The 13,970-nt window shown below is 42.0% G+C and overlaps 1 protein-coding gene across 1 annotated transcript in view; it reads left to right on the forward strand.

Annotated features, from left to right (window-relative positions):
* Positions 1-13,970, forward strand: part of trak1a (trafficking protein, kinesin binding 1a) — a 35,588-nt gene that overhangs the window by 5,070 nt on the left and 16,548 nt on the right. The window contains exon 2 of the mRNA XM_083990222.1: positions 4,055-4,249. The gene's annotated coding sequence lies outside the window, so the exon portion shown is untranslated. The remainder of the gene's footprint in view (positions 1-4,054; positions 4,250-13,970) is intronic.

Here is a 13,970-nt window from a genome sequence, read left to right on the forward strand (position 1 = left end):
CCAATCCACTCATGTTTAAAGGAAGTTGAGCAACTTGTAATTACATGGTAATGCAGCTGTTAGTCTTCTTCTAAGTCTTTTATACACCCGCTTAGGGTTGAAATTTGTGCCCTTCAGCACCAGATGCTCTGATCTGCACAGGATTAAGTACCAAACACACTGAGTGGGTTTTTGGCAGTTTTTCTGCTGCAGCTTTGCCGGTGTTGTACAGGCCGTGATTATTACTGCAACTGTGTTAAATCTGTTCCGCTGACCTGTTTCTCTGGTGTTGAATAATGTTTTTACACTTCTACCGGTTATATACTCCAGTATAAAGTCTGTGTTAAGAGTCGGAGCTGCTTGAAACACATAATAGTCAGATAGTAGGAACCCAGTCTGCTGTTGGACACACTGTGTTTATTTAGGAGAGAGAGACTGTCGGAGGAGGAGAGAGAGGGGGACAGAGGAAGCGCAGGGCGGTCCATGTGGACTCCGTCATTGGCATGTCAGGCATGACGAACTAGTTTGGCTCAGATCTCATCTCCTCCTCACTCCTCCCTCCCTCTTTTTCCTCTCTCTCTCTTTCTGTCTCTTACATGCAGCGCTCTCACCCTCCCAACTCTCTTTCTCTCTCTCCACTCTCTGTTATTTCTTGCGACCTTGCTCTCCCCCGGATCAGTGGAAAATGTGATTTGAGGGCAGAAGAGTTGGTGGTTGTCGGGCTTCAGGCACCATGAGTGAGTACCACCGTGCACAGCGAGGTGTTTTCTTTTTTTTTCTGCCACTTTCAGCTGTTCTTCTCAGTCAGGTTCAGGAGTAGATTGGTTAACATCTGGGTAGAGTTTCTCTCACTGCCGCTATCTCGCAATCATCTCTGTTTGTTATCTCTACAGTAGCTGTGAGCCACTCGGTAGTTTCCCCTCCTTCGGCCAGTACGGTTAGGGAGTCTTTACTGACTTCTCTTTCAGAGTTTAAGTTCATTTTTTCCAAACCTATGAGAGTGTTGTCGAAGAAAAGAAAAAAGTTTGCATGAATACAATTGTGGAAAAGGTTTACTTTGCTTTGTGACTTAGCCACAAGCAGCAGGAGGGCTTAACAGGGGTCTGCCATTCTGCTTAACAACATTTCTAAAGTCCTGTCCAGCTGGCCTGGTGTGAATTCGTCCCATGTGCTTGTAAACCCTACACTCCTCAGCGACCTAATTTAGTCTCAGTGTAGTGATACTACACATAGTTACACTGTACTGTATATCCAGTGTTGGTGCTTGTGTGGGTCAAGTAGAGGGAGTGTGTTATTACTTTGTCTTAGTTTGGCCAAACTGTCTTTGGCTCTGGCTCTGGTCATTAGCAGTACAGTATACAGTCAAAATAATGATATATAATAATAATATACCAATGACACTTGTGTTTCTGCCTCCCGACTCTGTGTCCTCTGCACATGTTGCTGTGTTTATTGCTCAGATCAACAGTGGCCTGTTCTCACATGTGAACTTGAACTTTCCCTCTCTGGTGGCTGCTAGCTGTTTTAATGTTGGCATGTCCCTGCAGCTCGTCCCCTTTGTGCCTGCGGTCTATATTTACATTTGAATATGGGACTTCAGCTTGTTGTATAATCACCTTTGTCTAAACTGAGCAGTTCAAACTTGAAATATCACTGTCAGGTGATCGTTACATCCCTGCTATTTGTAAAGCTGACCTTGTGTGCTGGTTTCTGGTTCTCTGTAAATATATGTGACATGGTTTATTGTGTCAAAGTTATTGACAGAACAGCAACAGAGAAAAGAAAACACTGTCTGCTGCTGTGTTTTTGAGCACATGTACAGTAAATAAATATTTTGTCAGTGCCTCTGTTACCATTGACAGTCGGTTTACTTTGTACTTTGCACGATCCAGGTTAACTTGCCCTGAATGCAGCTGTCAAAGCAACTGTTTATTTTTGAGAATTGTGAAATACATGCACACACTCAACAAAAAGAGGTCCCTGTCAAATTGAAAAACTATGTTTCTTTTTAACAAATAGCACACACGGACACACACACACACACACAAAAAAAAAAAAATCACATTTTGCTGTCTCCATTGACCTTTTGTCAGCACACACAGCACGAACAGTTTGTGCTATTATTATCCTCATCTGTGTCCTATCAGTACTCAATTTAGGAGCTGAAGTGCACAGGTCATATTTCATATCACTACAGCACGGTAATATTGTGAATCTGAAACAACCTTCTCCTCACCAAGATCACCGCTGGTTTTAATATTATTTGCTCCTCACATAATTTTAAACTGATACTCCCAAAAGGTTAAGGTGACGTTTGATATGGCAGCTGACGGCTTCACAGGTGCACTACTGCACTTGGTTGGAAAAAGAGCCCTGACTTCTCATCAATAATCCTGCAGGTTTATGTTGAATGGTAATGGTGTCATGTTTTCCAAACAGCACAACTCATTGCATGTGATGTGACAAAATTGTGGAGAAATACAAAACCCGTGGCACGTGAATAAAATGAGCTCAGGGTTGACAGAGCTGTTGGTCTGCTGCTGAAATATTAAGCCACATGAAAACACTTTTTCAGGAGAGACAACCAAGTGGTTAGACACAGACAAGAGTAAAAACCATTACACAACTTTAGTGCCACAAATTAGTGAAAAAAACAAACAATCTAATGGTAAAATTTAACTTTTTAAAATTGCTTTGGTAAGAAATTTGATTCAGTCTAATACTTACTCTTGTGTTGAAACGTCACTGGCTGTGCTTGCTGAATGACTCCCCAGCTGCTCTCTCTCTCGCTCTCTTTTTCTGTGTGTGTGTGCGTGTTTGTGTGTGTGTGTGTGTCCCTTGCTCAGCACAGTCAGTCATTCAGTCTGGATTAGCAAACTGTGAGAGACAGCATTGTTAGAGGGACACAGATGGAGAAAGAGAGATGGACAGCAGATGAGAGACACAGAGCCAGAAATAGAGGGAGGCCGAGGAACAAAGGACATTATTTTTACTGTATGTTAATTCTCATTCTGTCTTCTTTTTTTTGACATCTCTTTAGAAAAAAATGACTAAAACTTGAATCCTGTGAGCGAACAGACAGTATATGCGCTCTCTAATAGAGTCCTAAATGCATGCATGCCCGTTGTAATGGCACACTAAAGAGATGTGTGAACAGCGAGGCACATAGCTGAGAGCTTAGGTAAGATCACTTCATTTTCCACAGCAGCACAGAAAATCTGGCTCTCTGGTTGACTCAGAGGTTTGAGGTAGGAGGTTGCTGAGTTTGTGGACCGGTTTGGTTGCCGTGCCAACAATAACAACATGTCGTGTTTAAATGATTACAGTTATTTTCTATTTTTAGCCGGTCATAAAAAAGAAGTACTTTTTTTTTACTGTCATCAACTGTGTTTGATACCCCTTGTTTTTTTGTTTTTTTTTACTTGTCTCAGACACCACCTTTTGGGGTCGTTAATGAGAACATTTCCACACTTTGTGCCTTTCACGCATATTAAAAAAAAATGAAATGAAAAATGAATGAAACGTTATACAGCAGATTTTGACATGCATACTGTAAAACACTCCTTATTATACACAACTACAAAGGAGACGAAGTTGTGTTGTTGAGTTCAGAAAGGTGTTGCATTAATGAGGCTATGGGTCCAGCTGAACACCCCAGGTAAACATTAGGCTAGATGTTATTTAACTAAGGATGCAAATAGACACAAATGAACCTGTTGCCTAGTTGGGCTCGTCTTTTTCTTTTTTTAATGCCACAGGGTTGTTGTAAAGAGAAGTTGGTGTATTCCTGTAGTCGTCCAGTAGAGGGTGCCCTGTACTTTCAGTTGAAATAAACTGCTCAAATGTCCTGTAGGGTTTTCTGCCAAAATGAGGAGCAGTTAGTGGGTTATGTAATTAAAATGACCAGAACTGATGCTGTCAAATTGTGCCCATCACAAAACCATCTCTGGTGAATACAGCATTATGTAGGTCCATTTGTAATCCATAATCCATCATAGAAAAAGTTCTGGCTGAAGAAAAGAACTAAATACTGTACACACACTCTCTCTCTCTCTCTCTCTCTCTGTCTGCACAGATGTGTGTAACAGTACTGATTTGCCGGAGCTTGAGATTATCAGCTTATTGGAGGAACAGCTGCCAGTCTACAAGCTGAGGGCCGACACCATCTTCGGCTACGAGCAAGATGATTGGCTGCACACGCCACTGGTGGCCCCTGACTCTGCCCTCGACCTCACTACTGAACAGATAGAGGAGACTCTGAAATACTTCTGTAAGTTGATCATATACTGTTTTCAAATGACGTTTTAAATGTGTCTGTCCCTGAAATTGCTGATGTTGATGTTGTTGGTAACCCTTTGATTTACAGGCTGTTAATTACATGATAATGTCAAGAAATTAACTGTGTCATAATGTCTAGAACTAGCCTAGAAATGACAGTCAATTTCATAGTAATGTTGAGATATATAGCCAAGAAATAATGATTGATTGCGTAGAAATAGCCCAGAAATAACCTTTGATTGCAGTTTCCCCAAAAATTCAAAGCATGAAAAGCATGTGTAATCTTTTATCTTTATGAAAAACATGACATTACTATGAAATTGACTGTTATTTCTATGCTATTTCTTGACATTACTATGCAATTAATTGTTATTTCTAGGCTATTTCTTGACATTATCATGTAATTAACGGCCTGTAAATTAAAGGGTTACCGAAACTCTCAACACCAGAAATATGGCATGAAGTAACGACAGAAAATTGGACCTCGAAACTCGCCACTCAATCATATTTTGTCATTGTGACAAATAAATCTAAATGAAAAAAATATGATTGAGAGGTGAGTGATTTAGATTCAAACTGACCTTGACTGTGCAGGAATCGGATCAGGAGGGAGAGAGAGAGGAAGTAAAAGAGAGAGAGTGAGATGGCCATTTGCCTGGCAGTGTGGGTGTGACAGCTGGTCATGGTTGCCACAACAAACATACCTGATAGGGGTCTCTCTCACTCTCTGTCTCGCTCTCTGTTGGTTGATGTTATGCACTCTCTTGCCCTCAGTCCCCTGTTGTGTTTTCATGCACGTGTCTGCTGTATCAGGCTAAGAGCTGCTGTCTTGCGGTTGCCCTCTTATGCCAGAGATAAACCTACGCACACCCACTTACACACAACTGGAACCAAATAAACACACAGAGGCTGAAGTAAAAACACGTGCACACTCTGCAAACGGCAAACCGAGGGAACGTAAAGTGTTTTTCACCATCAATAATTCAGGTCTAATTCATGTCTGCTTGAACAGTGACTCAGGGTAAAACGTGTTCTAAAAATAGATCAAGTGTCTTATAAATAGGTTTAACGAAGAACTGAAACACCACCTCGATCCCCCATGTCGACATGGACACCTTGGCCTTGACATTCATCATAGCAAGTCAGGCTAAGGAGCTAAGACAAGGTCATGTTACATAAGAAACAGTATGAGATGGTTTGCAAGGGATGTTTGTTTCCGAACACTAAACACTGGCATTGTGCTTTATTATGAACTGTATTGTTTTCCTTTAATCATACATACTGGCTGTGCAATGTTCAATAATATTCAAACAGATGGACAGGTCCTGTTTCACCAAGGCCCATGATGAATGAGCTGTGATGGCTCATCCTGGTTTCCTCTTGGTCATAAACCTGTGTTTCTCTGTAATATAGCAGAGGAGGTGTAGAGGTTAAGCATACAGGTGATATTCAGTACTACTTAAAAATTCATCTGTACCCGGAGCTGCTGTGTGTGAAATTGCTGAACAAGCTTTACTGGTTTATGTAACATCATCAAAGTGCTTGAACTGTTGAACGGTTCAGATGGACAGCATGGTTGATGGCATGGAGGCAGACGGAGGCATCAGGCAGATGACCAATAGAAAGCAACCATGGAGCGAGCCAGTGTTGTGATGACATCACTCTCACATGTCTCATCATCACACAGGAGGAGGAGACGTCTGATTGGCCGATAGCAGCCATTCAAGCTGTAATGTAGCTGGTGATCAATACTGTCAACCACATGAAAAATAATGATCTATTTACAACAAGACAGATGTTTATATATGGAATCTAATAAACCTGTCTCTTGTACATTTATCATATTCATTAATCACATAATTATACATTTGACAATTTGACATTTGAATATGTAGATGGTTTGTTTATATATTGCAATATATTTTCTATTCATGCGTTATAAGGAGTGAAGAGATGATGCATTGTCATGTAGTAATAGCACATGGTGTCAGCTGTAACTGAATCTGTAAGTCTGGACTAATGCAGCATTATTGCATCACACAAGTAAAATCAGAGTAGTTATGTAAGTCCTCTAGTTAGTCAGTGCCATAAGTTGGAGTGCCATCCTTTGAGGATTTGAGTGTATTGAGATATACCATATAATCAATTTATATGCTGCATCAGTTTGTGTAAAAAAAAAACTCCTAAGCAGGCTGACATTGAAATGGATGCAGTGTTTTGGGTTTTGCACCGACGCCCCTCTTCTCTCTCCCATGCACTGTGCATGTGTTTATTTCATCACTCCCCTATCACAATAACCAATCACCGAACACCCGGTGTGTTCATTCATTTTTGGGCGAGCCACGTCATCTCTGCCAACGCTACACTCTTTTCACACTCGCTTGCCTTCTGCATGCTGCTCAGCCTCGGGCCTTGGAGTCTGAACCTGTTACTATAGCAACCACACAGAAGGACAAAGTAGAGGAGAGGAGGAGGAGGGAGGAGAGTGGGGAGATGCTGAAATACGAATGGAGGGTGGGAGCAAACTGGAGGATGCTGCTGGTGGTCTGATTGGCTGTCGGCATCTGTTAACCCCGCCCCCAACTCGCTGTGTCATGATTATCATCAGTTCTGCTGCAAAACCCGTGACTGCTGCTGCTGTTCGCTCACTCTCCGTGTCGCTGTGTTGAGTCATTGTAAGAGATGCCCATGTGTGGAGGTTGTGTTGTCAATGAGCAGGGAATGTTACAAAAGGAGACACAACAGTGTATATAACCTCAGGGAGACTCGACCGGAGGAGAAGGAGGAGACACAGGAGCACCGGAGGACACGAGGATGAATTGACATGAAGCTATAAATGGATGTGAGCAAGTAAGAGGATGGAAGCAGACACATTTTGCGCACGCTTTTGGGGGTGACTGATTTAAACTGATGGACAGAGAAGAAAGAAGACAGACCGAGGGATAGAGGAAGACAAGAGACTGCAGAAAGATGGCACGATCCAAATGGCAGATTCACTGAAACGTGTTCTCGTTGGATAAAGGGCGATTTAATGACAATGTGTGTTTTTTTTTTCTGTTGACAACTGATGACGCAAGTAACAGTTCAGTGGGATGACATGCAGAAATGGCACCAGCATCACAACAAATATGGACCGTAATACACTGACAGTTTGCTGCTAATGAGGAGGGGACAAAAAGAACATATGATGAGCCTGGGCAGACTCTCACCACCAACAACGACCGAGTGCCAGCTGGTAACTGCTAAGCATGCTGGGATAGAAGAACTGGGCACACACTGACCAACGGAAACTATCGGTAACTAATAAAAAAAAAAACCCCAGTGACAGCTGGTTATCTGTAAACATGCTGGGACATTGGATTTGGTGGAGATGCTGCTGCTAAGTATGCTGGGACATTGGAAACAATACAGCTGTGTGACCGAACAGTGAGGATGAAGAGACGAGGCCAGAGGTTTGTCAAGGCAGACTACTATGAGCTGGACTGGTACTATGAAGAGTGCACTGATGGTAAGACAACAGTGTTGAACCGCATGCAACGACATGTGACCGATGCAGAGTCAAACTGTTTTCTGTAGTAGTGCGTTTGGGAATGTAGATGTTGAAATGTTGTTGTTGAAAATGCACAGAGGGTCGTCCAACAGTTACCAAAACAAGAGCTGTCTAGAAACTACAAGAGAGCGGTTTGCTGCACAGAGCATTTCATCCAGAGCTCATCATTTATTTAGTTATAAAGAAACTGAAACAGATTCAATTGTACAAAGGTTTTCCTGATAAGTGACTTGTATTTTAGGAGCAAATTAGAAGAGGTGCTTTGGTGGTGACATGCAATTGTGATGCAACAGTGTTTGATAACAACTTGCCAGGTTTTATAAGGTGTCCTCTGGAGACACGGATTAAGGTTAGAGTGAGGAGATAGAGAGCAGGATTAAGGTGGACTGGACATAATTAAACAACATAAAAAGCATAAACCAGCACTGGAATTAGCCTTGAACTGATTATTTTTTGCTTGTTTCCATCAAAGACAACCCAGAGGATGTGACCCTGACGGACATTCATGCAATAGAAAAGACAACAACAAACTAAAGTAGCATTTAAGATGTAGTGACATTGGACAGGAAGACAGTGCAACTGATGTTGTAACAGGTGCTCTGTGGCAGCAGAGTCAAGGTGGCTCCCAGGATCAGGCCAAACAGTGGGTGTATGTGTGTAGAGCAGGACTGGGTTTTGTCATGGTTCCTGCTGGTTCTGGAGACTGACCGGTCTGTACTGATGCCAGGTACCTGTTTATCACAGCTGCCGGTAGAAATGGTGGCAGCAGCTGACCTGACCAGATGAATAAAGTCACAGGGGGCAAAAACTGTTTATTTTATAGGTAAATGTGCTGAAAACAGAATCAATCAAGTCAAAGGTGGAAAAAAAACTCAAAATGTATTTTTTTTTTGCCGATATACTTTTATTGGTGTTTCAAAAGAGGACAAAAACAACACACCAAGCAATATGAGAGCATGGTGATGTAAGTAAAGGATGAGTGCACAGCTTTAAGATTACCCAGTAATTGTGGAACTTGGTGCAGTGCATTTATGTAATGTACCCCAGTTTTACGACAGCATGTGTTATTGTCTCGCTGCAGCAGCTGTAAGTAACCTGTGAGGGTAACAATCAATCCCCCCCCCCCCTACACACACACACACACAGCCAAGGCATGTGGAAGACTGATGGCACCTACTGTAGTCATGTGACATGTGTGACTAACAGCAGGTTATTGCAGCAGACGGTTTATTAGCAGCCTTTAGGCACAACCTCTGGCTCTCCCTCCTCACTGTGCATCTTTTATCTTTTCACCGCTGTCTGTCTCTCCTCTGTTATTATTGAGCCTGTCATAGTCCATGACTGGATGTTTTGTGTACTGCAGTGATCCTGCAATAAATGCTTTTCATTTGACTGAGCACAGGTGCATTTGTATGAATTTGGTAATCAATGGGATATAATGTGTCTTGTTTGCATTTAATCTGCAAGTCTAGTGAGTGGAGGAAGGCAATCTGATCTCTGAGTTGTTATGTGAGCTCCATTATGTATGTGTGTCAGGGATGCTCTGTAGAAATATGTTACATAACAGCTGAGACGGCTCAGCACCTCCAACATCTGCACTGTTATTTAGCTGTGGCAGCCAAATAAGACTTGATTTTTTTTTAGTCTTTGGTACTTTGGAGCTTTTAGAGACTAATGTTTCCTATAGCTTTTACTGTGTTTGATGTTGAACTGATCAAATAACAAAATGTGAGCAGGTTCTTTGACAAATCTTCGTGTGGAGTGTAGAGACAAAAATAGAAAAGCAGCTGGTTTTATTCTGAGATATGCAAGGGAGGGATGTGGAAGTAGGCTGGCTTATATTTAGCCGTCTCTCTTGCCACACTTGTCAATAGCAGTCTGCCAAATATTTCTTTGGCACTCTTGGAAACCTTCAAAACAAAAGGGCTGTGTGGGCAGTTGGTGAGCAGGGCAGACCGTTGGGACTGAAAAAGAGGGCAAACTATTCTCCCAGTGGGAACGTGACAGGGTGGAGCGACGGTTGTTGGAAACAAAGTGAAGCTGAGAGATAAAACATTGATGTTTAAGATTGAAGTGGTTTTAATTCATTCACTGCAAACAAATTGTTTGTTTCCAGGTCCGTAGCAGTTTAAATTAGCCTCCCCTGTATCATGTGAGTTCAAAGTTAACACTGGAGGATGGAGATACCATGGCTCCGGCTGTATCGTTGCTAATACAGGAACCACTGCTGTGTCAAAGGAAACTGTGAGATTTAGATCTGAGAGCCTGCAACGATACAAGTTGAGAGATGTGGAGCCTTTGAGCTATGAGTCAATCTTTGAACTAGCTGGGTTTCTTGATTTCAATAGGTTCATCTACATTTATACTGGCCAAAATTAGGTTCTTTTCTTCAAAAATGCTGCACAAAGAGTGCCAATAGAAACTTGAAAGACAAGTGACGTGTAGGGGGCGAGGTAATGTGAAGGGGAAGGGGAAGGGGACGGGGACGGGGACGGAAAAGCAAGTGGAGTGTAAAAAGTGAATGTGACCAGAAAAGTAATGGGAGTAGGAAAACAGTGCTCAGAAACACTGAGGGGAGTCTCTTTTGTTGCCAGCAGCTCTGCATCCAGAGGACCATTGAGTGGAGTTACTCAAGCGTGCAGGACATTATTGAGCTGGCATCAGTTTTCAAGACCAATTACAGTAATTATAAGTTGAGCTGTGAGTAATGAGCAGAGAACTGGACTGCTTTCATGTGACCTATTGAATTTATGAAGGATCTGGTCCAGCACATAGTATTTATTGTTTGTCTTCTTTAATGTAAAGGGAACTTCAGCAGCACAGTCCATTAAAAGTGATACGTAAGCTGTACCATGCTATTTTGAATTTGAATGTAATTGGACAGTTTAGGAGGTGTCTGGCTATAAACAGGAGTAACATGCAAAAATGTACTGCAGGGAAATGTATGTGTCATGGCTTTTAAAGTTTTCTCTCAGAGTTTTGAAGTGTTGGATAATACTAATCCTTTTGTGTCAATTTTCTAGAAACCCAAATTCAACATATCTCAGTTCTTTTTCAGTCTTTATTCCTTTTTTTTAAGATGACATTAACAGATACTTTTTGTGCAAGTTTTCATGCAATAGTTTTAGTAATTAAATTGGATAAAACTTCAGGATTAAATTTGTACTATTTGTGACCAAGGAAGTGAATTTAACCGTAAATCACTTGATTGAGCAGCTAGGCCACTTCAATTATATTCTACTTGAAGCAGAATAGCTCTGTTTAGTTGTAGCTTTAAGTGTTCAGCTCAGTTCATTTTGCCTTCTGCCCTTTTGTCATTAGTCTGTTTTCCACCCTCGCAGCCCGAGGTAAACCCACTATCCTGTGGATCTCCCTTGATAACACCGGCTGCAGGTTGAAGTATGTGTAAAAAACATTCACCTGTGGAGGTTTCACTGTGCTCGGCCCCACCCTGGGAACAGGTGCATATCTGTTATTGTTGGCCCTGCCCTGTCGCCATGGAGGCTGAGCGGACTGTACCATGTTTTTTTTGTCTAGTGGAGGGGTTACATTAGGACGCTGCTTTTGTTTGGACTTGACAATCACCTGAGAAACAAGCGTCTCCCTCAGCTCCAGTTTGCTTGTGCAGATGCTAACCATGAACCTTTTTAACCTATGCATTGAAAAAGGCTGGATGGGGGGTGAATTGTTGAGAATTTCACGGATTAAGATAAATAGTACAGATTATTTTAAATGCTGTCATATGTTATGTTTAATCTTTTTATCCAAATTTTATGACCTGTAACCTGCTGACAGACAACTCCCTTTATATTCGTGTGTTCACCCCCCCCCCCCGTATGTGGTAAAGTAGAGTAGGCCATTCATTGACCAGTCACAGGGGACAAGGGGAGGAGTTAGGGGAGTTATCTGGTTATCACATGCAGCTACACAGTGACAAATGATGCATACTCTTTTAGAAACACATAGAAACACACCAGTTAGCACTGGACGCACACACATACACCCATAGACATGGAGTGTTCAGAGAGACAAACGACAGACACTAAACTTACTTTCTCTCCACTATGGAACAAAAGATAGGAACACACACATTAGGTATTGATTCAGAGACTGAAACACAAACACACCCACAAATGCACACAGCACAGGTAGGATCCATGCTGTTGCACACGCAGCCTTTGTGGTTTACTAGTAAACCGTAGTGCCAGAGGGAGGGGGGGGGATGGCACTGCTCCCGTCTGCTGAGGGCGAGCTGGAGTACTGTTACCCGGAGGATGAGGAATATGTTTCCCTGCCCAGTAATGGAAGCCCAGAGCAGGAGAAAGAAGAAGAGGATGTGGAAGAGGAAGAGGAGTACATCTGTCTCCCCGAAAATGATAGTACAGAGAAGGAGGAGGAAGAGGAGATGGATGAGGAACAACAAGTTCTGTTTGAAGGTAGTGCACTGGTCATCTTTGTTACCGAGGGCATTATCTCTGATGTGCATGTCCTAGTTCTCGCCCGTCGGGCTCACACAGTGCGTCTGACCTTTTGTTGTCGCGTGATTCAGACTTTATTAATTTGTTATGAAGTGATATGGTTTCTGAGGGAGATTACTAGAGATCTGTGTAAGCTTTTTTGAAGGGAACCATGTCTCCACAGGGGCAGGGACTCATATTAATCCAGCTGGTGCAGTCGTCCTTCATGTTGATGTTGTGCCTGGTCTCAGTACGGTGTGGTTCATCTGACAAGTTCAAATATGGGCTTGGCTCTTTATTCCAGCTCGTGTGCAAGTGCCAGTTTTAACAGTGTTTTAAAATGTGCAAATATTGAGCAACCAACCTGGTTTTTATTTTGCAGACATGATGTTAGTGTACATTATAAACTAAAGGTTCATTAACAAGCAGGGATGGAGGTGATTCTAATATAAGACCTGGAAGTAAACAGCTAAAGTGAGCTTTATTATAAAATATGCATAAATAAAAGATAAATTAAATTTAAAAACAACCACTTTGTGCACTGTGTCTGTGAATACATAATGTTTTTTGGGTAGAGACCAGAGACCCATATATCTGTATTGTATATCTAGGACAAACATGTTTTTATAGTGGCAATTAGGATCACTATCAACTAAAGTCCAACAAGGAAAGTGGCACTGCTTCATAACATTTCTACACAAGCTGTTTTGGGGGATTTGATTTGGCTCAGCAAAGCTCATCTTTACCTTTCATTCAGTTGGCGTAGTGTTTGTTGTCATTGAGCCTGTGTGTTGTATGTTTCCCAGGAGCAGCCAATCCTGGCTGTAACTCCAGACTTCTGTCTCCCTCCGCCCCCCTGCTGAACAGCAGACACAGAAAACCAGGAGTCTGCTAATAGGCTCATACAGAGCTTTAATTATATTTAACTTAAAACTGAGTCACATACTTCAGACATCTGATCTGAGGGGAGTTGCCTGTAAACTGAACAACAATAGTTTGTAGAATCTTAAGGGGTGTCAAAATAAAACTTGAACATGTTTCTCCCCTTCATCCTCCGTCTGACAAAGACAGAGAGCAACCATCAGTCTAAAGTTACCTGCTCTGTGTAGAAAACACCAAAAAGACGTCCAGATCACCTTCCAGTGTAAGGTTACGTCTGGTAACAGTTGTTTTTCCTTTAACCATCTCACCCTCCATTTATGACTCAATAGATTGATAACGAAAATCATTAAAGAGAATTCACCTCGCCCTCTGATATCAATAAAAGACAAGGAACTTCCTATGTTTAGGAACAGTTAATGCTATGACACAAAGTGTAGGATACAATCTCTGGTATTTTATATTCGGTGCTGAATAGCTGTCTGCCCACGACCTCAGACATGTTGTCATTTCTAGTCGACCTTGTTTGTGTCTCCACAAAGCTGCCTTCCACTCAACCATAATCTTTACATAGCTGTGAGAAAAGTGAGCTTTATGCCCTATGCCTACACCTTTTGTAACTTTTTATTAGGCACGTAGTTCACCCTATTTGTCTGACTCGGGTGGAGTGTTTCCATGGAAATAAAGCAGTATGTTCTTCATCACAAAGCAAACAAACGTACAGTATGTCTGACTGCTTTACCGCCTGCTCATTGTGCTATCAAGTGTACAATCTCATTATTGGTCAGATAGCAGATGTAAGTGATGCATTTTTTTGTGTGTGCGCA

The sequence above is a fragment of the Trachurus trachurus genome (assembly GCF_905171665.1).
Source record: "Trachurus trachurus genome assembly, chromosome: 16".
NCBI lineage: Eukaryota > Metazoa > Chordata > Actinopteri > Carangiformes > Carangidae > Trachurus > Trachurus trachurus.